We start from the raw sequence: 26,746 nt of genomic DNA, 5'->3' as shown, positions 1-26,746 counted from the left end.
ATTTGAGTATCCTCAACAAGTCTGAAATTGTTTCATGACAGACATAGTAATACTATGCCAGGCTTCATTACTATGAGATATATCATAACACTCAGACATTAAATATACAAACAAGCACAAAATCACTGCACTCAAAATTCCAGTGCTGAAAACTATTGAGATTCTTGAAACAAACATTTAAATTGTAGTTTACTGAACAGATTAAAATTATGTTCTCTCAATGTCTACATGTTTCTGCACTACAGGAAACAGATGGCCTTTAACATCAACGAACCTTTGCAAAGAAAAAGGAAAGGAGTTCAAATACAAGTCAAGTCAATGTGCATTTCAGGTTGCCCATTTACACAACTCCTTTACAAACATACATCTCAGTCCATGTAGAAGGAATATCTGTTCTACATTCACTCACACTTAAATTCTCAATAGGAAAACAGTGGAAGGAGCTTACATACCACATATATAAAATAGAAATGTACTTCTGTTTTACAGGAAAAGCTACTTTAGATCAGATCAATTTTGGTGCTGTCACCAATATCAGTTACTTCATAGCACAGCTGAAGGATCCATAGAACAGATCATTGAAAACATTTGTAATGTAAATTATGTCTTAGAGGAAGAGCATTTCAACTCATTGCATAGCAGCTGGCATTGATCCTGAAGATACTTTTTCTTGGGCTATCAGTATTTTTTGCCAAGTTTATATAATTCAGTATGTTCTCACTTTTATTTTAACACCACGCAGACTTCATTAGTACGGACAGATGTTTGAAATATATAATTTGTTCTTACTGTAGTAGACACAAAATAGTGGGAAGATTGGGTGACATGAAAGTACAGGTATAAAAGGTCTAACAAGCTTCACATATTAAGCAATTACCAGTGGGTCATACAGTCCATTGATAATTACATGTTATTGTTATTAACTGATAGGATTTCCACATGTTGTCCGTGTATTTAGGTATTTATTTTGAAAGTGCAAAATCATTAACATGTTAGAGACAGAAAAAGGGGTTGAACACATTTAGGTGAGTATAAGACAGGTTTTAACACTACTTATATATATGTATACATACATGGAGATAAAGAGACTTCTGTCTGATTTGGAACCTTCTATAAAATGTTTGTTATTTAATTACCTTGTCACCTTACATGCAGTTAGAATAAAGCACGATTTCTTACAATATTACTTTAATAAAAGTACAAAATATTTCTCGTTTAGAAGCTAAGCACAATAGGAAGAAGGAAGTTTACATGCTTGCAGTTTCAAGGAAATATCAAGACATTGTTCCTTAGTATGACTAATAACCAGGAATTCATATCTAGATTCCTGTTAGGACACACATCTGACTCACGTCCTGTCACGAGGTGTGGTTCAAAAGCTATCCTGAAAATTGTAAGACACTAATTTTCAAACATACCAAGGAGATTTATCAGTCTCCTTCAAGTGACTAATGAGAATTATTTTAGCCATTACTTGCAAATATTTTCTCTCAAAGACAGAAGGCCATTCTTATGAAGGCTTTAACAGCAAAAATACTATATTTACAAAACATTTTAGGCTGATCTATATTATGTGGTATAAAGACAAGGCAAGAACTCATGGCAACTTATAAAGGTATATTTCTAATTATCTTAAAAATCACTTGGAATTTCTAAGAAGCACCAAACTATTTTCTTTTTTTTTTTTTTTTTTTTAAATTATTCTCCATTAAGACAAACACAAAACACAGCCAGGGGCTTTGTGGTGCTTAGCTGCCTGCCACTATTAACAGACAGGAGGAGCTTACAGCAAGAAGCAAAACAGAGAATAAACTAAAGGAAGAGCAATGGTTATGTAGGGAACAACAGATTTATATGTATGTAAAACCTGTAGAAATAGTCCTACTGCTTTTCATTTTGCTATGCTCAGAAAGTTTCCCTGAGAAACAAAACATCATCTCTCGCAGCTTTAACTCTACATTTAACTCCCCACCCTGAACAGCCACTTCATATGAAAGTTCAATTCTGTAAATTAGAATTTGGCACACACACAGTTAAACAAAGCTGCCTTACATGAAGTCTGCCTATTTTCAACAGTCTCACATGAGGTTGTGTTTGATTTTCATTACCACAACTCAATCTGATAAAATGGAATTGTTTCTTGAAATTTAACCCTGGTTCCTAAATAGCCAACGATGCAAGACATAAGTTTAAAATCAGGTCATAGAAGGAGAAAGTAAAATAGGGATGCCAATATTTTAACTGCTCTTATGATATGACCAGCCTTTTGCAAACAGGATTTCTTTTGTAAAGATTACCCAGAGAAACAGTTATTCCTGAGCAGAGGCTAATTTTTTATCATCTCTCCCTGCATTTGAGTAAATAGGTATCTGGGCCATGAACTTCTTTGTGCTTCGTAGTACTTTGCATTCAAAGGTCAAACCAATTGATTAAAACGGCAACTAGCAAGTCCATATAATGTGGTTACATGGTGGCCCAATAGCCTCCATACGCACCTCATTAGGTCTAATTGCATTGAAGTGAACTGTAATTCACTGTTAATCTAAAACAGCTGAGAGGATAGAGTTCTTCACACAAAGTGCAGTCAGGTAAGTAATTTCAAGCATGCTTTGAGTCCCTGCAAATTACAGCAGAATTAAAAGAAAGCTTGCATATTACTGACAAAATGAAAAGGACAGTAATCAGTGGATCAGGCTGGAGAGATAGAGGCTTAATACCTAAGTGCAATATGCTATTTCCTAGCAAACATTTCGGGTATGTACATGCATTAAACATCCATAGGCTTGACAGAATAATATTCAACCCGTTCTTTATGTGCTATAGGTCACCCCACCCTCACACCCCTATCTTCATACCACTAAACCCCAAATATTGCTGCAGAGTGAATATGCAAGAATAGTGTGAACATACGCTTAAGACTCCCCTCTGTGTCATACAACAGCAACTTTATTGCCAGCTATCTGGATACCTTTATGCTCCTAAAGATGGCTTTCCCCAGATTAAGGGAAAAACATAAAAATCAAATTAAAATGGTAAGCAACTTCGGAAAAATCAACTGGAAGAGAAGTCACAAGGATTTTAATTTTAAACCCAAAAATCTAGCCTTTGCAGTAGAATAAGATCATTACAGCACTTACCTTCGACATGTCTGGCTTGCAGAGCAGAATCCATGCTTGAAGGTATAATGTAAGCTATAGTGACAGCTTGCACCTCAAGGAGCGATCTACTTTGACTGATGTGAGAGAGACAGCTAAAGAGAACATCTCCAAAACCTCACACCCAGAGAAACAAAGGCAGCTCTCTCAGAGGAAAAAGCTTAGATGCTTACTGCAGCTAATGTCTGATTACTGTTGTGTGTGTCAGGTTAGGGATCACAGATTAGGAATTTTTATGCCAGGTGAATCTCATAATTTAAGCCCTTCCTCCATCTGACCTCTTAAATCTAGCTTTGCATGTCTAAAACAAACAAAACAAGTTAAAAAGTCAAATGCTATCACAGTCAACAGTTCTATGCAAGACAAAAAGAAAAAGATAAGTTTAAACCCGTAAGAATTTAACCAGCCTGTATATTCACAACTCCTAACTGAATTATTTGTTAAAGCACTCTTTTTTTTTTTTTTTTTTAACCACAGCGTAGGACCCCATATCATAGATATCAGAGATATAAGAGGTTATGAGCTTAGACAAAAACTTGAAATGTTTTCCTAACCATCCAAAGAATCATCTGAAAGATGCTACTCGTAAATGAACTACAGGACTAAGATGAAATTTAGCTATAAGGAGGTCTGAGGTGATGATGATGGATCTGGGCCTCCATCAAAGGCCAGGTGGCAGAAGATGCCTCAGAACAGGGAAGAATGTCATGTACAGCTCTTTCAGTCAACTCCATTAATTTAGAGGATATCGCTATTGCAACCAAATATATCATTATGAAAGGATAGAAAAAAAGTCCACAAGTGACATTCTTTAGATCAGGGATTCAGCAGTTTGGAGATGGTAGCTGAATCAGTTTGCATATATGACTACTGTGCTGTTTTAAGTAAAAATGAATAAATATATATATTATTAAGAAATGGTCAGCACACTTACTCTTGTACTAAGGCAGAGGGTGGAGAATACTTTTTTCTACTTTCTCCACTGCTTAGTAGTTTTCCTAAAATCAGGTCAGCAAAAGATGATGCTATGCAAAATATGTCCATTAATATGTTAATTATTACAATATTACAGTGTACTTTTTAGAAGATGACCTTATTATCCTTCCCTTTGGAAGGGGAGATTTCAGAGATTGGTAGATAAATTAAGTTTATAAATGCTCACTCTGAAGCCATTTTCTCTTAACACCATAGGAAAATATTATACTATAATGCCACTATATGCCAAACAAATTGATTTCCTGCCCTACTTAGTTATTTATGATAATGACATATCACTGTATTGGTAAGACCTTCTTCATCACTTATGATGGGATATTTCTTGTGAGAAATTGACATGTAGAGCTCTGCACGAAGCTGCAGAGATAACAGAACTTGTACTAAACAGGTACAGGTACTTGTACCTGATAGCTTTCTGAGCTTCATTCAATTTTAAACCTCTAAATAAGTAAGTTAACTCCCAGACTTCATTTGATCCAGGATACAATCCTCCTCTGTCCATGATTCTTTGCCTCAATCACACAAGTCATAAAACATCTTGAACTTTTCTCATTGCTTTCAATCAAAGTCAGAATAACTGTCTCACCTGATTTCTGATGAGATTGGTCACCCTGGAGGTCATCTGTGATGACCTGTAAAGGAAATGAAGAGGAAGAGGTGAATAGAATTCATTTCATTAGTAGTGGGAAAAAAAAAAAAAAAAAAAAAAAATCGTTACCAAAGGACTGACCACTACTGTCTGATAGAGGAAACAGATTCTTCCATGCAGCCTTCCTAGTATGCTTTGATCCCATTTCTTTCAACATACCATCTTCACTGATCTTTCACCTAGGAGGAAGTTTCCTTTCCCCCTCAGTTAATATTTATGGCAAAAACAACATGGTTGTACATGTAAAGAATTAACCCTGAAGAGCAGCAGCTGCTAACAGAGGGATGTTTAAATGGTTAGCATTACTTTCTGAACCTACTGTTCCTTAACTCTTATTTAAATTAGTGTCAATTGCATTACTTCAAAAACAAATGCAAATACAAAATTTGGTATCATGTAGAATATGCATCCAACCGACTGAAATTGCCATCTATCTAAACATGCTGCTACCATTGTTGATGCATCATACTAGAGCTTCTCTGTAATTTTCCCTGTCCCGATGTTTAGCATAAAGATGCTTTAGTTGTTAAATGTCCCTGAAGACATTAAGTAACAAAATAGCTAAATACGTAGTTACCAAGGTACTCCCCAGGTAGAATGTGCTTTGCATTAAGAACTGTGATTATAACCACTGCATTCATGATTTTCTTTGTTGCTGATAAGCAAATTGCTAATACCCAGTAAGAATACTTCATTAATAACTTTCTTTAATTATATATAGAATAATTACATGTTTATACAATGAACATATGATTATGTTAATACAGAATTTGCTGTTCCAGTCAATGTAGAGCATTAAAGCACTATGACACTAGTCACACATCACTACGCAAAAATAATAATTTATCTTATTTAAACTGTACTTTGTGAAAAGTGGGAACATCTTATACACAAACTGTCTCTATGTGAATTGTGCATTGGAGTGAATCACATCTCTCTTGCTTCCTATTCAGTCTCAGGAATTCAGAAACTTATAGTTCTAGACTTCACTAAGTTGACTTTTTGGCCAACATTGAAGGTCAATGCCTGTCCTGTCTACACTTTAGAATCCCCATCTCTTCACCCAGTTCTTCAACACCTTAATTTCACTTTGAAGGTTTGTTTTAAAGCTAGGAAAATCTACATGATATTTGACTAATGAAGTTTTGATCAGACCCAGAAGTTTACATACACTCTATAGTTGAGTGCTCTGCACAAATATGTAGAGAAGGCTGTTGTAACACATAAATAACACCCACAGAAAATTAATACAAAAATATTGAAAGAGTGTTTATATATTAATAGAAAATACTGCAGTGTCCCACAGACAAATAAATGCATGATTGGTTTGTGATTTACTTGCAAGTGCCTGCTTTTTATTGTCAAAGGTAAATCTTTAAATTCTTTCCTTTTTCTGGGACAAGTTACAATTGCAATATCTTTTATTTTTCCTTTTCTTCCCTTAATATTAAAGAAAAAATACCCCTGAAATATCACTTGATTGATTGTAATGGCCAGCTGTTACAATCTCAATGGAAGTATAAGAACTGCTGCCTAAGGTGCACTGAAGAGTGCCAAGCCTCATAGCAACTCAGCTCATCCTACAAAGCACCACAGTCTGGAGTGAAAACTGCAATTTTAAATTCTCCTAGAGACCCATTATTTGCAAATCATTGACACAAACAGCTCCAGTCCCCCCATCAGTGTATACCTGGGGAACTCTTCATCCACAGAGCCCTGCATGCTCAATAACTTTATATACTAGAAGTCCTTATGAAATTTTGGCTAAAGAGGTATTCTTACATATGTGAAATGTTTTTTTCTCTATCATCTAAAAAGATCATAAATATATAAAAATCTACACTCAGTCCACCTTGATTTAGGATGTTTTCATTATAGAAAACAAGCTTGGTAACCGAAAAAAATGTATTAAAAATAGGAAATCCAAGACAACTCTCCCTAGACTTCTAAGGTAGCTTTAAATAATAGCTTAACATATTTTTAAGTGGTTAGAATTAAGGGAGAGAAATGAATTTAGAATTTTGACCTTCCCTGAAATTTTCACTCCAAAGGATATTTTTAAGTTGAGCTAGAAATTCTTGAGAAAAGGGATATACATGTAGACTCTGAAACACTGCTGTACAATGGAACCTGATATATGAGTGTATATCATTTATACTAACCTTTTGTACAACTTAAAAACAAACAAGCAACAATAACAAAACACAGACAAAAAAAATACACTTTTTAAGGACAGATTTAACTTAATCTGATTAGTTGATGATAACCAACATTTGCCATAAGCAGCTGATACTCAAGACCATCAGCAGCCAGACTAGTCATTGTTCAGCATATTGAACATCTTGCTTTTTTAACCTTTTTTTGTATTGAGTTTATAAGTGTCTGTCTCTCTAGTTTATGTAAAATTAAAACAAACAAAAAAAGAAGTATTGATATATCATTACCTTTAAATTTACAGAAAGAATTCAAGACGGAGAAATTGAAGAAATTTGTTACTTTGTAGACTACAATTGTACTCTTCACAGTTCTACTCAAAGATATTTTTATTGCAATATCTTTGCAAAATATCCCAAATATATTTACTACACAATTAATAGGATTTTTTTAATTTATTTTCTTTCAGTTCTATGGGGTTTTGCTGCTTCTACCTTGTATTGGGGAAAAATAGTTCAACTTTATACTAAATAAGTATTTTAGTTTTTATTTTTAACCTACTCTTTCTTTACAAAAAAAAAAAAAAAAAAAAAAAAGAAAAAAAAAGTGAATGTGCTTGAATGGCAAAACACACTAGACTTATTCAGATTCTGGTATATCGGAAGTGGAAGTATAGGCTTCTGCAACATAACCCAGAGTTAAGCTCAATTATGTTAACAGACCAGGCAAATATTACCTTCTGTTGTGAAGATTTTGTATGTTATTACATATTGCTTGAGTAATTCACCCATCCGTTGCAATGGTTTAGTATTCCTAGTGGATCTACAAATGTTTTTCCTTATATTTATCAAAATCTCTTTTTTTTTGTCTTATCATTTGCACTTTATCTTCTGAATGTTTTCCTAATAGAAGAAATGCTGGAGAAAGGAGAACGTATCACAAAGAATCAATAGCCTTATTCATATTCACTGACACTCCAATTGCTGATTTCTTTGCAGGGAATTTGGCTCTTTTCCCCTACAATTAGAAACTTCTCATACTATCAGCCAAGCCTGTTCCAAGCAAATCTGAGAATGAGCAGGAAAGGTGGAAATATACCAACTACATGATGGCAAATAACAAACGATAAGAGAAACAAAAACTCACACAGAGCCAAAACATTTCAGCCAAATCCAAATACACATGGCATATACGGTACTGCATATGTATGCACTCTGTAGCAGTTGCAGCTGCAGCTGTAGCAAAATACCTACTAAAATCCAACTGTGAACAAGTATTAACAGGCTCATTGCATCAATCCCATGGCAAAAGTGACATTGAGACATGAAGTGGTTGCTAATTATCCACCAGCCATTAATATATCTCCTGCTGCTGAGTCCTATCTCCTAACATTCCATCTGTGATGCTTTTTTACCTTATTTCCAATTCAGCTACTGAAAATTTCATATGTAAGATATATTTCTTGGTCAAAGCAAAATGCAGCTCTGAGGAGGCTTCAATCCACGGAATCATGTAACACAATAGGAAGAATATTCATTGTAAATCCTTAGCAAATATCTTCATCAAAAAACTATCAAAAGATTTAAGATGACAGCATGAAGCCTTGCAGTTGCTTTGTCTGATTTTTTGTTTGTTTGTTTTTGTGACAGAACAAGAGAGGTCTTGTGAAATTATCAACAAAAGGAACTTTTCCTTGGCAAAACCACTTTTTCAACTGTAGAAATATTTCAAAACTATTATGTTTGATATTTATTCTCTAAGGATGAATTTTTAAAAAAAAATTGTATACACAAAAAAAAAGGATTTATTTCTAACATAAAACATGATGTTAACAACAGGTAAGTTTGTTGTAGCTTAAAGTATTTGTTGATACTTAATGGATTTTGCACAACATATTTAACATTTGTGCTGTGCTGGGAAAACAGAATAAATATTAATCTCTTCCACCAATTAATTTGCTCAACAGTCAGCCACTACTAAATGGGCTTTTGCACAGGTTTACAACACCATGTCTAATGAAATGGCACCCTCAGTAACCCGTACACAGAAAATATGTGAGCGATGATACAGGTTTTCTTTAAGGTTTTCTTGGAGCGAATGTAATAAATGTTCATGATACCTCAGCTCCGAGGTACAGAGAGAATGCAAAGGTTTCTGATCTGCATGGTCAAAATGGAACTGAGGCCAAGTTAATAACTAGCAGAGAGATTAAATCAGAGTTCAGAGGCAAATGGGATGAACTTCATCAATTTTCTTTTTCAGAACTGCAAGTATGCTAGAGGCCTGTTACATGAAGAAAAGACTGAGCAGATGTTAGCACATGTAGTCCTTTTAAAGCAAACATGCTTGCTGCAAACAGCAATTTCTTAAAAATTCACACTCATATTGTGTACTCCAAAGTATAGTTCACATTTTATATTGTTTATGTTTGCATTGATCATATCTGTATTATTGGAAATATTATGGTGGAATGCAGTGTTTTTTGTAAAAACACAATTTAGTTTTTATCAATACTTTCCACTCCTCTAATTTCAGTTCAGACCTTCTGTTTAAAACTACTGCCAAGTCATTCACCTTCCATACCTTTCCTACTCATGTTTCCCATACCTCCAGTAGTCAGTCATCTTGTTTCTTGGGAAACTCTCCTTATCTCTCTCCTAATTTCTTAACACTACTCTTCCTTCTTTCTTTCTTTTACATCTTTCAAAGGCATTTTTAATAGCATCCAGAATCTTGCCTTTTTTTACATTAAAAATTGTGGAAGATCCCATAAACACACTAAATAGCATTAATTAACCTCAATCATTTCCTCTTGAGCTTGTATGTATTTTTTCTGGACTATAGGGGAGGCCCAGAATACAGCCATGGCAACAGTGCTGACAGTGCAAAAACAAGCAGACATTAAAAATGCATTTTTAATATTTGGGACTTTAGCTTGAAATTATCAAGTTGGTCTAAAAAATACATTCCACTGACAAAGGCAATGAGCTATCAGTTCCAAAACAGGTAGTTTTCCCTAGCTGGAGTCTGAATATCACTCAAGTACAATATGTTAGATTAGCACTTAGAAATATTACAAAAAGAGAACATATACATTATCAGTAAAAATATCTACATACTATGATCAGATTTTTACAGATTTTTTCTGACTCTCCTTAAGTAACAAGTCTATTCTCATAACCCACAGGTAGGGAAATATATTCTTAGTTCTATTTTACAGCGACTGAAAAATATTACAGATATCAAGGAAGCCCGTTCTGGAGCCAAGAAATAAAACCAGATTTCCTGAGTCCTTGCCTCCTGTCCAAATTACACAAAAGATGTATATAAATCAGTCTACTAATGTAGCAGCAACCACCAGAAAACCCAGAATCAAATCAAGACTAGTATGGGTATTACTGCAATGCAGAGTGAAGACATAAAATCTTTAGTGCCTTTCATGAGGTACACTTATAAAGGACCAAAGCCCAGGCTGTTCATTTTTACATGTTTTACATGTTTTGATAGACCTCTGGTATTTTGATGAACTACTGAGCTGTTGTGTTCTACACACATATTCTACTCAGCCTTCTTCCAGATAATAATCTAGTGGACACTATTTGAATTTTATATGAAAAAAGTCTATTGATACTAACTGATATATGAGAATTTGGAGTGCTATTCTGAATGGAAGGACACCAAACATTCTCCACTCTTTTAGTAACCCCCTTCCCTAAAATTCACTATACCTCCACTACTGTGGTTTCTGGATTAATTTAAACAAAAGTTCTTATGTTTGGCCAAGAGAGGGAAACTGAAAATGGCACTAAAAATACCTCCATTTTTTCAGTCTAGGGAAGCCAATGCCACTGTTCCATACAGAACCTAGAGGCACAACAACTAATGAATGCACAGTACATTAGCAGATCTACAGCTGCAGAAAGACTGTTCAGATGAAGAGGAGTTGACACTATCTCATATATCTAAGTGCAGATTCCTTTGAAAAAAAAAAAAAAAAAGATTTTTTCATATCAAGAAAAACTGGTGCTGTGTCAACCTTCTGCTGTAATTGATCATTGTTTTCATGGGATTTGACAAACAAGCAGACAAAGACCTTCATGAAGGTCTTTACTAAAATCCTTCATATTTAGTTATAAAAACTTGCATGTATAGCAATAGGAGTATTTCACATAGAGTAAGGTGTAATGTTTTTTGTAGCCTTGCGCAATACCTACCTTAACTTCACAGAATCACAGAATAGTCTAGGTTGGAAGAGACCTCCAAGATCACCGAGTCCAACCTTGGACCTAATGCTAACAAATCTTCCACTAAACCATATCCTTAAGCTCTACATCTAAACGTCTTTTAAAGACCTCCAGGGATGGTGACTCAACCACTTCCCTGGGCAGCCTATTCCAGTAACTAACAACCCTTTCAGTAAAGAAGTTCTTCCTAATATCCAACCTAAACCTCCCCTGGTGCAATTTTAGCCCCTTCCCCCTCATCCTGTCACCAGGCACGTGGGAGAATAGACCAACCGCCACCTCGCTACAGCCTCCTTTCAGGTACCTGTAGAGTGCAATAAGGTCGCCCCTGAGCCTCCTCTTCTCCAGGCTAAACAGTCCCAGCTCCCTCAGCCGCTCCTCATAAGACTTGTTCTCCAGACCCTTCACCAGCTTCATAGCCCTTCTCTGGACTCACTCAAGCACCTCCATGTCCTTCTTGTAGTGAGGGGCTCACATTCAGCCGACTATCAACCAATACTCCCAGGTCCGTCTCTGCCAGGCAGCTTTCTAACCACACATCTCCCAGCCTGTAGCTCTGTTTGGGGTTGTTGTGCCCCAGGTGCAGGACCCGGCACTTGGCCTTGTTGAACTTCATACCGTTGGCCTCGGCCCATCGGTCCAGCCTATCCAGATTCTCCTGCAGAGCCTTCCTATCCTCGAGCAGATCGACACACGCACCTAACTTGGTGTCATTTGCAAACTTGCTGAGGGCGCACTCAGTCCCCTCGTCCAGATCATTGATAAAGATGTTAAAGAGGACTGGTGCCAGTACCGAGCCCTGGGGGACTCCACTAGTGACCGGCCTCCAACTGGATTTGACTCCATTCACCACAACTCTCTGGGCCCTGCCATCCAGCCAGCTCTTAACCCAACAAAGTGTACGCCAGTCCAAGCCATGAGCAGCCATTTTCCTGAGGAGAATGCTGTGGGGAAAGGTGTCAAAAGCCTTACTGAAGTCAAGGTAGACCACATCCACAGCCTTCCCCTCATCCACTAAGTGTGTCACCTTGTCATAGAAGATCAGGTTCATCAAGCAGGACCTGCCCTTCATAAACCCATGCTGACTGGGCCTGATCGCCTGCCTGCCCTGCAACTGCCGCATGATGATGCTCATGATAATCTGCTCCATGAGCTTCCCTGGCACTGAGGTCAAATTAACAGGCAGTGTTCCCTGTGTCTACCCTCTGGCCCTTCTTGTAGATGGGCATCACGTTTGCTAGCCACCAGTCAAGTGGGACCTCCCCTGATAGCCAGGACTGCCGATAAATGATGGAAAGCGGCTTGGCCAGCTCTTCCGCCAGTTCTCTCAATACCCTCGGGTGTATCCCATCCGGCCCCATTAACCTGCTTACATCCAAATGCTGTAGCAGGTTGCCAACCATTTCCTCATGGATTGTGGGGGCCACATTCTGCTCCTCATCCCCTTCCACCAGCTCAGGGTACTGGGCGTCCAGAGAACAACTGGTTTTGCTGCTATAGACTGAGGCAAAGAAGGCGTTAAGCACCTCAGCTTTTTCCTCATCTCTGGTAACTAAGTTTCCCCCTCACAACCAGTAATGGGTGGAGTTCTCTTTAGTCCTCCTTTTTGTACTGATGTATTTATAAAAACATTTTTAGTTGTCTTTAACAGCAGTAGCCAGACTGAGCTCCAGATGAGCTTTGGCCTTTCTAATTTTGTCCCTGCACCGCCTCACAACATCCTTATAGTCCCCCTCAGTGGCCCGCCCTCTTTTCCAAAGATTATAAAGTTAGTAAGGACATCATATAATTTTATAAAATATGAAAGGCAATCAAAAAAAAAAGAGACATTATATACGGGTTGAGATGAAACCCACTGTCTGTGCCTGAAGAGTAGAACAAACCCATTATGTGAGGTTCTCTGAGTGCTAGCCATTAGGGGCACTGTGAGCTCTAACGGGGCATACCTGGGCCCCACACTTGTGCACTCTCATTTCCTTTGGAGGGAAACCTGGGCTCCACCCATAAGGGCAATCAGAGCCCCAGGACAGCACTGACTCCTCTGGAGCACATCTGTCTCAAAATGTGGAAGAAAATAAAGCAATCATTACATACTCATTTTAGTACAGCGAACAGCTTCTATTTGATAACATCTTGTGGTGTATATACTATATTACACACTACCACAATGATTATATGTCACAATCCTATTGAAATAAGCTATTTCTAGTGTAAAAGCAATGTATTAAACTTAGCCTTTTGATACTCTGGTACATATCTTTGTTGTGGGAAAATGATCTGTTGAATAGGAGGCTTTATGGCATGTGCTATGGCTTGAATAGTTTTTTAAGAAATTTTGAAATTAATTAAACTGGTAATTCTATCTAACACAATAGTACACATGCACTGTGGAAGTGTAATAGGAATCATTAACCTATAGTTCAGATGTTAGTCTAATGCATTATAGTTTCTAATAAAAAAATCTCTTTAATAGAGGGAAACAATCAATATCCAACCAGTTGAAAAGTATACTGTAGGCTAGATTTCATTCCCTCTCCTTCCAGCTGCTTTATATCACTTGGGAGTTTTTTTTTTTGTTTGTTTGTTTGTTTGTTTTAAAAAAAAAGATCTGAAACCACATTTTTCAATTACATTCTATGACTTTATCCTTTCTGAGTAGAAATTCAGTGGGCACACACAAACCTAAACCTGGGATGAAGCCCCTTTGAAAACTTCTCCTCTTGTGTTTAAACACAATTAGATACTGAAAATTAACATCATCACTAAATACAAGAAAACACTGAAGGGCATGACTTCAAACATTAGAAACTACATACTCACTATTTTCTTTTCTTCAATAGTTTCAATTACCTCATTAATATTTGTTTTCATGCTACAGAGAATATACTTTGGAACATCTGTTTGTTGAACTGGGTATCACTGAATCACAATTGGCCACTAATAGCTGCAACAAAGAAAATTATGGGAAGATTGTTTCTAAAGCACAAATGTTTGCAGTTGCTGTTTTCCAGCAGCGAATATGCTTTTGGAAAAAAGAAATAAACATTAAGAAGGGAAGCACTGTGGTCTCCCCGCTGTCAGTATCACATATTCCATGAATGGGAGCATCATTTTGTTACTATGTAGCTAAACAACTGCTTAAGTGATCGATAAAGACCATTATCTTAAATCATAGCATGAATTCCCAATATCATACATAAAATCAATAAAACACACAAAGAATAGGACTAAAAATTTCCACTAAAACATAGCCTGCTGCTTTGGAAAATAATATTTAGTAGGTTGGGTTTTTTTGTTTTACTAATTATGAGCTCAGTGGCAGTTTATTCTGCAGTAAATCTGCTGGTGTGAGATTAAACCTGTTATTGAACAGAGTTTTGAATCTACTGCAAGGCACTCATCACTGCTGGAGAGTGAACATTGCTGTTATCTCATTTAAAAGTTGGCCAGCAAAGCAGCCCATTTGTTTAAAATGCAATTAAGCTGGTGTCTTGAAGAGAAATTAGCAAGGAGTACTTCATTCTGGAGGCATAAGAGGTCTGTTCATAGACACATTAATCCTGTGATTTGGGACATCATTACAATTTGGGACTGTGTTCCGAAAGGATGTGCAGTATACACAATCGCAAAAAAAAAAAAAAAAAAAAAAAAGCTGTTCATTGAGATGGGTCAGCTCTGTTTCCTGAGCTCCCAAGATTAAGATTTTCTCCACTATTTCATGCATGTTGCACATGCTTGCTGTATATAAAAAAAAAAAAAAAAAAAAAAAGTTTAATGAAAAATATCACTGCTGAAATTAAATTATCGAACATTTAGCAGTTTACAGATTGCTAATTTGCAAGCAGGTTTGGGTTACAAAGAAAGTGGAAGTCCATTTTGTAGAAATATACAGTGAGATTATTTCAGTCTTATGGATACATGACAAGTATTCTGCTGACACTTGATATCTAAAAGAGGCTGATAAGTATTATATGTTAGAAAGCTAAGAGTAATTCTTAATTAGGGTTTTGTTGCTTTCTATGGGCCAGTAGAAAGAAAAAGAAATAAACTCAGCAAAGTTCTGTTTCCAAAAACAGTACAGTTCATCAGGAGGCAAACTGGAACACGTGGACTCTATACGCTCCTAAAATAACAAATTTATTAGAAGTCTGCAAAGTGGAGGAGCAAAAGACATGTTCTTCCCCCGTGGAACATGTCGAATGCCAAGTTCAGTCTCTACAGAAGTCAGCATAGTTATAGCAAAACAACTTTTTTTCCTTCTGACCTGTGTAACATGAGGGAACAGTCCCACCTGGAAGAACAAGTAAACAAAGGAACACACATTTTCAAAAACGTGTGTCTAAGTACACACATTTTTGCATAGAAACAATTTAGATATATCCATCTCTGGGTTCACACTACAGGGTTTGTTTGTTTACTGATGTACATTTTATAGTAAATATACAGTAACCTAGATAAGTGGTGAGTTAGAAAATGATTTGGGGTGCATTTTCTCAACTTGCCAGTAATGGCAATGCAAAAAGCATTTTTGGCTGTTGTCTATTCAGAGTATCTTCAAGTATTCCCTAAATTCTGTTCTTTATTTTTCTGGGACCCTCAGAGCATTTCCAAAGCCAGGAGTTGCAGAATAAGAGGAGTATTTTTATCATCCTGCAAACAGAGGCAGGGGAGGAGGGATCTCATAGGCAGCTACCTCTACGTCAGCTTCTTATTACACTGGCATCCTCCTCAGACAAAAGAAAAGTCTCAGCTGGCCAGGGTTAGCATTTGGTTTTTGTTCACTCTGTTTCCCAAGAGGGACCAGGACTTGACTCTGGTTGAATATTTATTCTTTATATTGCTGTGGCTTTACAGTCTCCTACCAAAACTTCATCTAGCATTTTCAGAGAGGTGACGGCAGTGGGATGCTGGTAGCAGAATACAGTTAACATTTGCTGCTGCTGTGGACAGGGATTAATTGTTGAAATTGCCAGTTCAAAATAGACTTACTAATCTATTACTAGTTTCTCATACCCCTCTGTGATCTGGCTTTGGGAAAAGTTGGTGAGACTCAGACTTAGAGCTTAAATCCAAGTGTAGCAACATCTGAAGCACAGCAGACCCTTACGACATGTGCAAACTGTCCTGAGCAGTGCTCGTCTAGTAAGTGCTGACTGGCAAATGCCCAACAAAAACAAAGGAGTTGTGTGCTACTGTGATTAAATAATCTACACATATTTATTAATGAAAAAAAAAAAATCTGAAGCAAATAAACATAAAAACATAGGCTTTCACCATCTTGTGATTTTGTCCTGCTTTTTTGTCTCTGAACTGAATGAGACTGAGGAGCAAGCTCTGGGTGATGAGTAGCAACACACTTGGAAAGGACTCCACTGAACTTCTACTTCCTTTTGTCTGTCATTACAAAGTAACACTGGACTGTAAGCTGAGTTTTTAAAGCTCCAGATTTCCTGATACTGAGAAGAGCTCCTGTGGGGATACTTCAAAGTTTTCAAAAGATAGGAGAGTCTGTGGAGAAGGCAATACCCTCTGTGTGCAGCCTACCAGGATGCCACCCAAAACAGATGTATGGTTTTAAACACTAGACTTAAATTCTACTTACAGGCAAAAATTAGTCTGTAGTGGCAACGAGGAAGTACACAGAATCAAATCACTGAAAACAACTGTTTTTTCTCTGCCAAGGGTGCCTTCAGCCCCAGCTGTATTTAGTTCAAAAACAAAAGAGTCCGCAGCTGGGGCTCAAATTGAAAATGCTACTTTCAAATGACACCGGAGGCTTAAGGTCCCCAAGGTTTTTCATTCATTTAAATGAATAAATAAATAATAACAAAACAGAAAATAAAAATATTTTCCTTTTTTTCCTGCTACACTTTCCTCAGACATAATGATTCAGCTAGTCTGAAATAGCAAACAAGTTTCAACAACATCCGTACAGGCTGGAGCCTTCATTAGTTAATCAGATCATTCCCTTTTTTGTATTCCATAATACAGTGCTTCTACTGATTTCTTTAACCTTTCAGTTTGGACACAATTAATGTAATCACACTTCTAACAATTTGGAGATGATTTCTTGCTAGCAAACTGCTACATACAGCAATGTACTTCCTATTTCTGGCTTGACTCTCAGACAGCCAACAGAAATGGGAGTTTGAAGTTAAGTTAATTTCTTTTTAATTATCTTTCCTTTCTTTCTAATTATCTTTTGATCACAGATAAGAGGAACAAATTACGAGAGTTTTTTCATTATCCACAAAAGCTGATGATGTCTGCATGTCTAGTATAACATATTGGTGATGATTACTGGTTCTGCAAGATGCGTTGACAACATTTTGAGAGGAAAGTATCTATATTACCCTAGTGCAAAATATCTTTTAAAACAGCACAGAACCATAGAAGCACACTATATCCATGAGATGACTGATTGATTTTTTGATTAGAGACAAATCAGACAAAAATTATTTTCAGCCAACATTGGTTCTTTAATATTTCCTTGATGCCCCATACAAACTCGCATAACATGAAAGCTGGGGTTAGACATTATAAAGTTACCCTCAAGAAAACAATGACATTCTCATCGAATTCTCTAATTCATTTCTTTTTTTGTTGTTGTTTGTTAGTTTTGTTTTTTTAACAGAATTTAAGAAACTTTTCTTAAAGATTTTATTTAACAGAGTAAGTCACTACCTCACTAGTGCGGCATGTCTCTATGGTATGTTCTCTAGCATTTCGTCCAGTCTCTCTAACATGCCAAGCAATTTGGCTTCTGCTTTTGCCTTTGGGAGACTATTCCACAATCTAATAGATCTCACTGTCAAGAAATTTTTCTGTGTTGCCAAGTCATTCCCAAGAGTGCCACTTTTATTTAAGGGAGGGGAACTGGTTCTGGCAATAGTGTAGTTGCTCCTCTGATATTTTCAGTTACTGGGTGCAAGTAGCCAAACACCATCTGGTACCCAGCTGGTATAGTATATTTAGAGGCACCTAAAATCTTTCCAACCCTCCCTGGCTCATCTTTGCTTTTGGAATCAGCTTCTTAATCATTTTTAATCATTGTATTGTTTTGCTATCTGGAAAATTCCTTTGTATGTATACAATTATTGGAAGGAAGAATTTAATTATAGTTCAGAGACTATTATTATGAACAAAGCAGTGAGGCAGTTTTTCTCCCTCCACTTCAGTTTAATTATCTTTAACAAGTTTTAATTGTGTATCTTTTTTCAGTTTACAGCATGTAAAGTGTCTCATGAGATGAACAAATCTGTGAAAGTGGGGCAAGGTTAGTGGCCACACTTGTACACAAACATGAGCAACAGTAGATCTCTTACAAACATGAAAGAGAATCTATATGTCAGTGTTAGCAGATAAAATACTTTTAAGTATTCAGAAACCATGTTTCAAAGACATATATTTGTACAAGACTTTACAGAGAAAATTATTTTAGCTATAATTAGATTTAAGAAAAAGGTAGACAAGTTAGAGAGATTATCTTTAAATGAACAAGGTGGTTAATTGCTACCCTAACGGAGGTCCAAATGTAGTCCCTCCCAGAGCACAACACCTATTTAATATTTATCTCGAGACTCACCAGAGTGGAAAATATGTTTTGTTTATGGCAGCACACCGCCGCAGTATAAAAATGCTACCTATTCTTCATGGCTTGATTCCCAAGTCCACTCAAATCAATGACACAAGTAGGTTTGCATTAGATCCCCAACGCATAGCTAAATATTTTACAGTATTGTAATACAAATTGCAGTAGGAGACAGGGTAGAGCAGGGATCTGATACAAATCTTCAGTAAAGTCATTGGAGTGATATATCATGTAAAAGTAAATGTGTGCTCTGCGCATTTGCTATTTAAGTCACTGGGAGTTTTGCCTTAGAATGAGATAAAGGATATGAGGCCTCCCCATCCTGCCTCGGCACGGCAGGCAGAAAGGTAAAGTCTTTCATAACAAAAATAAATGACTTGTCTGTTCCAGAGAATACAGAAAAGCAAATGTGGTCTCTATCATCTTCAAGATGCAAAATGAATATGCAAAACCAAGGTCAGCCACTACTGAGGAAGCAGCTTATTTCCCTGTGTGAAACCACTTAAAACAAGAAAGAAAACCACCCATGGAAAACAAAATCTTGTCTTTCTGAGCACACACATTTTTCTGTGGAAAAAAAAAAAAAAAAAAAAAAAAAAAGTAAGTTTCAGTGGTTGGGAGCAAACAAATACACTTCTTCACAAACTATCCCTAAAAAGAACATTTTGAGCAAATATTTTGATTCCATCTGCCACATCAGCACAGACTCCAGCTGAAGTTCTTTGTCTCAATTGGCATCTGTGCTGCTGTACACACAAACTGGGCTAGGAACTGCAGTACCCATATAAACTGGCCACCTGGCCCAGTTTGGAAGGCCTGACGAGATCAGTTTCTTTCAGTCCAAGATGAATCAAAGATATTGCTATGAGCAAAATCTGAATACAGATCCTGCTTTCCAGTGAACAGGGCATGAATACTTGAAAATAAGATTTTCAGTAGACATTCTGTAACAGAAAACATTGACTGCAAGCTCAGTATTCATATATCACGTTTGGTTTAACTTATTCCTTGTATATATGAAAATACAAAAACATTTTTAAAAATGATGAAACCTTAAAAATTAAAACTGTCCATTAAAATTAGAAAAACCCACTATAAGGGTTACTTGTATGGCTTTTACCCTCCTCATTATTGGCTTGTGTCCATTCTCAAGAGGGGGACCGGTACATTCAACGTACAGTCTGTACTGATGACCAGCACCCACAAGCTGAGAGAAATCTTCAGTGAATCAACAGCGAGATTCCGCAAAACTCTCTACACGACATCTATGAACTAGATTATTTTTTTCAGAGCCAAGTTTCAATGAATACTATTTTTTAGGATGAGGAAAGTGCTCCTTGACACAAACGTATCACTATTTTGTATGTTTATTCCAAACTACATTGATGCCATATCTTCTCAGGTGACTCTCAGGAGCACTTAAACTCTCCCCCCCCCCCAGCACTGCAGCTGAAAGTGCGTTATCTGTAGCTTTCAGTCACCAGCATTCTGAGACAGAGGCCTCTATTAAACATTTCAGCCTGAACTCTTAAATGTTACCAAATAGACATGCAATTGAAAACAATTTCCTATAATAGAAACTATTAGGTAATCTTAACTACTGACAATGATACTAGACCTGCCTATAAAAAAAAAAAAAAAAAATCAGAAAAGAAACAGAAAAATATGATTGAGAATGAAGAGCAAAGCAAATGGAAACACTAGCTATGCACTGGCACACAGTAAAAACCATGCAATTGCTACAGCATTCATCTCAATGGGAGTAAAGAGAAAATCTGTCCCCATCAGAGCAGGACTGCAAATCTTACTGCAACAAGGCCTGCTGGCAGCTCCCAGTTTTAGTGCTGTCACAAGATGGTGTTCCTCACCCCAAGTACCCTGTACTTTAAAAAATTAGTCATATTAGTACAATGAGATATAGCTACCTGCCATTTTCATAGGCAGAAAAAAAAAAAAAAAAAAAAAAAAGAGTAACAAAAGAGTACCTGATGGTCTGCTAGATGTATGACAGATGATTGCTCAACTGATTTCATCTCCTCATTCATTCCCATCAAAAACTACAGGCCTTGTAAATGCAGCATCTCCTGCCAAGCACCACAGCAGTGAAATGAAGAAAACACTTGTTCACTCTCTTAGCTGGAGGGAAGACATCAAGACAATTGGATGCTGTGGTGATGGTGGTGGGAAAACATGCATTTAGTCAAGGCTCCAAAGCATAGGAGATACAGAAGGGAGGGGACACATGAACTTTGGGAAATTAAGTATTTTACATGCTAATTGAGCAGCAGATTCTTCTTTTTTATTTACGTTTTATTATTACTATCTGTTTCATCTTCTGTTACAACCTCTGACAGCCCTTTCATCCTGGAGTCAGGCCCAAAGCAGAATCCTAGATCTCAACACTGTTGAATTTGGGAAAAGTGAAGATGCACCTCTGAATTTATCACAGCCCTGCCTCTACTCTTGACTAGAGTTCTTTATCCTACAGTCATTGTTGTCAGCAGCAAATATGTGGAGCCTATATACGTCCTTTCACACTGCAGGGCCATCTCATGGTCATGATATCCACTGATGGGAAATAAGTTAATACATGATAGTCCATTCTCACTTCTCAATGCTTAAAAGAACACAATGATTCTTAAAACAGATACAGCTGAGAGACATCTGAAATTTCTTAGTTGTTTCACACTGCCCACAGTCTACATACATATTTAAGTTTCACTACATTTTGAAGTGCCAAAACCAAAATTTGTTGGCACTTCTTGCCTCCGTGTCTCCTACTGTAGGAAATGCACATTTCAGTTTCTATGGGAACTTTTTTCCTGTGAAACTACAGTCAATTTGCATTTCTTTAGCCACTTTACAACCAAGCAAATCTGATTAACAGCCAAATAATTATTTTTTCTCACTATTAAACATTCTATTCCATTTTTTTTCTCACTGATATTTTCAGCTATCATGCCCATTTCGTACTCTGAATACATTAAAACCTGAAGTTCTATTTCTGCCATGGTTACCTGGTGATCTTAAACAGGCAAGTATTTTCCTTTGGAAGAACTTTATTTCCAATGACCAAAGTATACATTGCCCTGACTGCCTAGGACATCCACCTTACTTATAGCTTGTTTCCCAACCTATTTCTGTTAAGCACAGAGACTAGCTGAGGATTTATGCACTTTTCCTCACTGTTCATTTCAGAACTTCAAGTCTATGACTTAATAGCAATACTTGCTGTGTCATCCTTTGTGGTTAAAAATAAAAGATAGAGTTGTACTTACGGGGCAACATTTGCAATAATAGGCAGTCCTTCAATCTGTAAAGATTTATTAGAGTTTCTATTAAAGCTCCATATCATCAAATTTATTATTTGGAAACAATAATTTATGATAGATCAAACATTTCAACCATGTCAAGGCCTCAGTCAATCAGATTAATAAATAAAAATCTTTTCATCTGTTTTTAAACTGACAGTAGAAAAGGAGTAGGGGAGAAAGCACCATTTGGGGACTAAATTTAAACATGTTTCTAACTGAATGTTTGTCTAGCACCAATAGTTCTGGTATTTCAAGATTAAAAAAAAAAAAAAAAAGCCAAATACAAACATTTTGTGATGCTGTCTAGTCAGTTTCCAAGGACTGTAGTCCAAAAATGTTTTGCTGTGTGGAGTCCTCTACAAAGTGGACTGTTACAGCTTTTCCGTGATTCCTAACAGCATATTATTGGTAAATGGCTCTCCACTGTTATAACTTTTAAACTTATCTAATAAAAGTTTTAGTTAGAAAATGAAAGCAGGAATGAATACAGAGACCAAGATAACTTGAGTGATTTTACACTGCTATAGCTCATGATTTGTGACACTTGGTATATCAAAAATAAGGTAAGTAAAGTGAGATTTGATAGGTAGGTGATAGCACAGGAATAGTCAACTATAGAAAAGTCATATTATGGAAGAGGATTATACAATCCTTTTGAGAAGAGAGCAAGGGAATTCTTGGCTGTAGTAGCATTGCTCAAAGAGATGTTGCTGCAGGGACAAGAATATTGCAAGGCAAGATCTCACTGGGATGAGAACATAAAACAGAAAAATAGAGCAAATGAACTCCTAGTAAAATAACCAAGTTGGGAATTACTTTGTTACGACAGTTTCTGTCCTATTCATCAAACAGATTATTTGGGTTTGTACAGGGAAGAGCTATAAGTTCTATTGAAGGGGACCACAATGAATATGATTCATCTTTTAATGAATGTTTAGTGTTTAGTCTTTAATATGCCATACCACCAACTATGTGTTTTAGACAGATGTTATTTATAACACAAAGCACAGACACTGAATATCTCTTTACAGTAAAGCAGTTCATTAAGCTATCAAAGAAGCAGTCAAAGTACAATAAAATCATAGCTGTTGTGCTTTGTCACAAAAAAAGAAAAAAAAAAAAAAAACTTAATGTTGAAATTGCAGACTTAAAGGTAACATGCAACCTGTGACTTCTGGTGACTTAAGCACAGAAGTTGAGCTTCCAATTGTTACAATCTCTAATCCTGCAGTGTGTGTAAAAGTTATTAAGAAAATAATTCTGGAGTTTTCTTTGCTAATTAGGCATCAAATATGCATATATTAAAGAAAATAAAAACACAACTAATTTAACTGACTAATATCTTCCTTTTGGTAATGAAAAAAGGATGATATGGCATTTATGTGGGTACTTCAGTACCACCAAAAATAAGGCCTGACTGACTCAGCTATAAATTGGGTGGTTGAATATTGCGGTTTCTTACTCTCAGCAAGCCCAGTGGGAAAACTGCTTATTTACATCACAGATTCTCTCAGGACTGGCTTATCTCTGTTTTTCCCTTTCACTCTTTGTATATGAGATTTAGAATGAACATCAATAGAAGGATGCAAACTCAAATTTCCAGTCTGTAAGCACCACAGCTATAGTCACTTAAAATAGCAGAGGCATTTGATAAGTGATGGTAATTCTCAAGAGTGATGTTAACCCACCAATAAAGTACACCTTATCATAAAATGACAGCACATTACAGGTAAGGTGAGCAGACCATAAAAACCAGCTCTGTAGGATGTTTTCCATGTCTATTCATGACCAGCTTAGCTATTTTTGACCTGGACTTGGAGAACACAAGACATTTAGAGCAAAAGGTAGCTCTTAGGACAAGGCAAGAAGTGGGATGAGAAATGGACATTTTCAGTGTCTTTTTGAGAGACTTGAATATAAAAAGGTTAGATCCAACATCCTGGAGTACTGTCTATGCTGGTCTTCAGGAAAATCTGAATGCCTCATATGCGTGAGAGTTACACATACAAACATGTACTTCAGATGCATCTCATGGAATTCTAGGAGCAGTGGTAATTTTGTATTTGTAATTTTATAGCATTTTACTCTGATATGAAACTTACATGCTTTTGGAAGATATTATGTCTGAATTGTCTTTGTATAATGGGATCCCAGGCACAATCAGCAATCCATATCTGAGCTTTATCAATAGATATTATATATTATACAACCTCTCAGAATGGGTAAGACCCACACGTTCAATAAATATTCTGAGCAAGAATGTTTCCCAAAGCAACCAACATTATTTCCCTTTAATCAGAAATAGATCTATATTGAAAGACCTCTATGAACCTACTATGTGAAAACAGACCGCTTGCTTATTTATCAAATTCTCAAATATCAAATATATTCTCTTGAAATACACACCAACAATAATAATAGTCTTGCATCTGCTTTCATACACAATATTGATTAGTATCACTGTACCTTATAATCTAGTACGATCCATATACATAAGCTCAAAAAATGTAATGTACATAATCTCAAATATTGTCTATTTTTGAAAAGGTAGATATACCTGCATTCACAATTTTCATCGATCTATGATATTCTGAGTCAGATGGTATAGATAATTTTACATTTACACTCAGAAGTCTTAGCTGAAAAAAACATGGATTCAGGATGTAATCATTCCATATTCAGCATCTAACTGATGAGTTTCTATGTGATTATTCTTTAATTCTAGCTAATAATTGTGTGCTTTCATTCTTAAAAAGTATGCAGGAAGGATTAAATCCACAAAATGGTATAGGTATCATAACATTAATCATACCAATATTGGTGATATCTAGATGCCTAAGCATTAAAAATGGACACAGCATTCAGAAAACATGAAAGAGAACCGAGAATGAGCTTCACAAACCTGACAAAGACGACACTTTAACCAGATGATGGCAAACATGGAAAAGTGAGTATGGTCCTTCTCATGAAATTAAACCATTAACTCCAGATTACAAAACCATGACTCTACTCAGAATTTACAATAATGAATGCTTGACTGACAAATGGGTTGCAGCTATGCTGATTTTTTTTTTCCTTTTTTTTTTCTCACAGTTTTAGGTGAAGGAAAACAAGGTTAAAAAAAAAAAAAAAAGAAAAAGAAAAAAAAAAAAAAAGAAAAAGAAAAAGCTCCCTCAATTTATTCTCTGAAATGTAATTCGTAGAGCATTTCCTGGGAGATCTTGAATAAAATACCTTTCACACCACATTTGAAGGAGGTACTTGAATTCATGACTGCAGCTCCACAATGAGCATCCTCAACAGCTGAATATAAAGAACTTCAGGCTAGTTATGAACAGAAGTCCTTGTTAAGTTTGAGCAAAGCAGAGTTTTGAACATGGGTGTCCTGTTGTCCTGTGCATCACAGATGAGGCTACAACAGCTTTCAAAGAATACAGAAGAGGAAGGAAGGTAGGCAACCCTCAGTGAATTTTGTGTATTATAAACTTGTAATGAATCCATCCCCAGAGACACAGCAGGCAAGGGAATGCATCCTCTCTCGGTTTAGCCTGGGAGCAAGGGATAAGCAGCCTACTGCTGTTCAGCAGTTATGGCCACCAGAAGAAATTTAGGCACCATGGCAAGCCACAACTTTAGGTTGGAAGTGGCACTGACAGTATGAATTTAAACAAAACTGAGATGTCCAAACCTCTTTGGGTTTAGCCCTGAAAATAATGAGAGTAGTGGTATTTTTAAGATTCAAAGGCTATGTGTAAAGACCTGCAACTGAGAGTCAAAAACACCCTTCTATTTAAAACAGTCTCAATTCCCAGAAATCAATATATAGAAATGAAAAGAATCAATACCTTCAAAATAGCCTTTGAGATATAAGTGTTTGAACACCAATACAATGCACTTTTTAAAAAATGGCATACAGTTCTGTGGGAGGGCAGACCCTATGTAGCAGGAGAATAACAGGCTTCAAACTCCTTTAGACAACTGGAAGATTTAAGTGAGATCCCTCTTAATGCACTTGTAAAAAGAATGTAAATTTATATGACAAAAAACTAGAACTTTTAAGACATATAAAAGTTTTTAAATTACCTTTGAGTTCTCTCCATAATATTTTATGAAGCTTTTTTGAACTATTTTTTGTCATGGCTGTGTGTCAGGTGTCTATTGCAAGGTGCTGCAGAGGGGGCTGCAGGCCGGTCTCTGTGAGGCGATGCCAGACACAGCTGGGTCCAGCCGGCTCTGCAGTGGGCCCACCACAAGACACAGCTGAGCCATCAGCAAAGCTGGTGGCACCTCTGTGAAAACTTGTTTAAGAAAGAGCAAAATGCTGCAGAGGAGAGTGAGGAAGAAGGTGTAAGAAACAGCCTGGGAATGCTGAGGTAAGAGAAGGGGAAGGGGGTGGAGATACTCCAGGCACCAGTGTAGAGAATCCCCGTGCAGCCAAGGAGAGGCCCGCACCAGAGCAGATATCCACACTGCAGCGCCATGGGAAGGGCCCACACTGGAATGGGGGAAAAGTGTGAGGAGGGAGCAGCAGAGAGGAGCAGTGGTGAACTGAGCTTAATCCTCCTCCACCGCTCCCCCATGCACAGCCCTGGATGTGGGGTGGGTAAAGGAGACAGCAATGAAAAAATGGATTTGAGCATGGG

General features: G+C 36.8%; 1 long non-coding RNA gene across 1 annotated transcript; it reads right to left on the bottom strand.

Moving 5' to 3' along the window:
• Nucleotides 1-1,827: 1,827 nt before the first annotated feature.
• On the bottom strand, nucleotides 1,828-26,454 carry LOC118171114. Its single transcript, XR_004753043.1, has 4 exons — nucleotides 26,187-26,454; nucleotides 4,637-4,783; nucleotides 3,138-3,232; nucleotides 1,828-2,617 (listed from the first exon to the last, which is right to left on the bottom strand). It is a non-coding gene; the product is annotated as an uncharacterized LOC118171114 (long non-coding RNA).
• Nucleotides 26,455-26,746: the final 292 nt, after the last annotated feature.

Source organism: Oxyura jamaicensis, chromosome 8 (genome assembly GCF_011077185.1).
Source record: "Oxyura jamaicensis isolate SHBP4307 breed ruddy duck chromosome 8, BPBGC_Ojam_1.0, whole genome shotgun sequence".
Lineage (NCBI taxonomy): Eukaryota > Metazoa > Chordata > Aves > Anseriformes > Anatidae > Oxyura > Oxyura jamaicensis.
The sequence above is the reverse complement of the archived record's forward strand: the minus strand, read 5'-3'. Positions and strand labels throughout refer to the sequence as shown.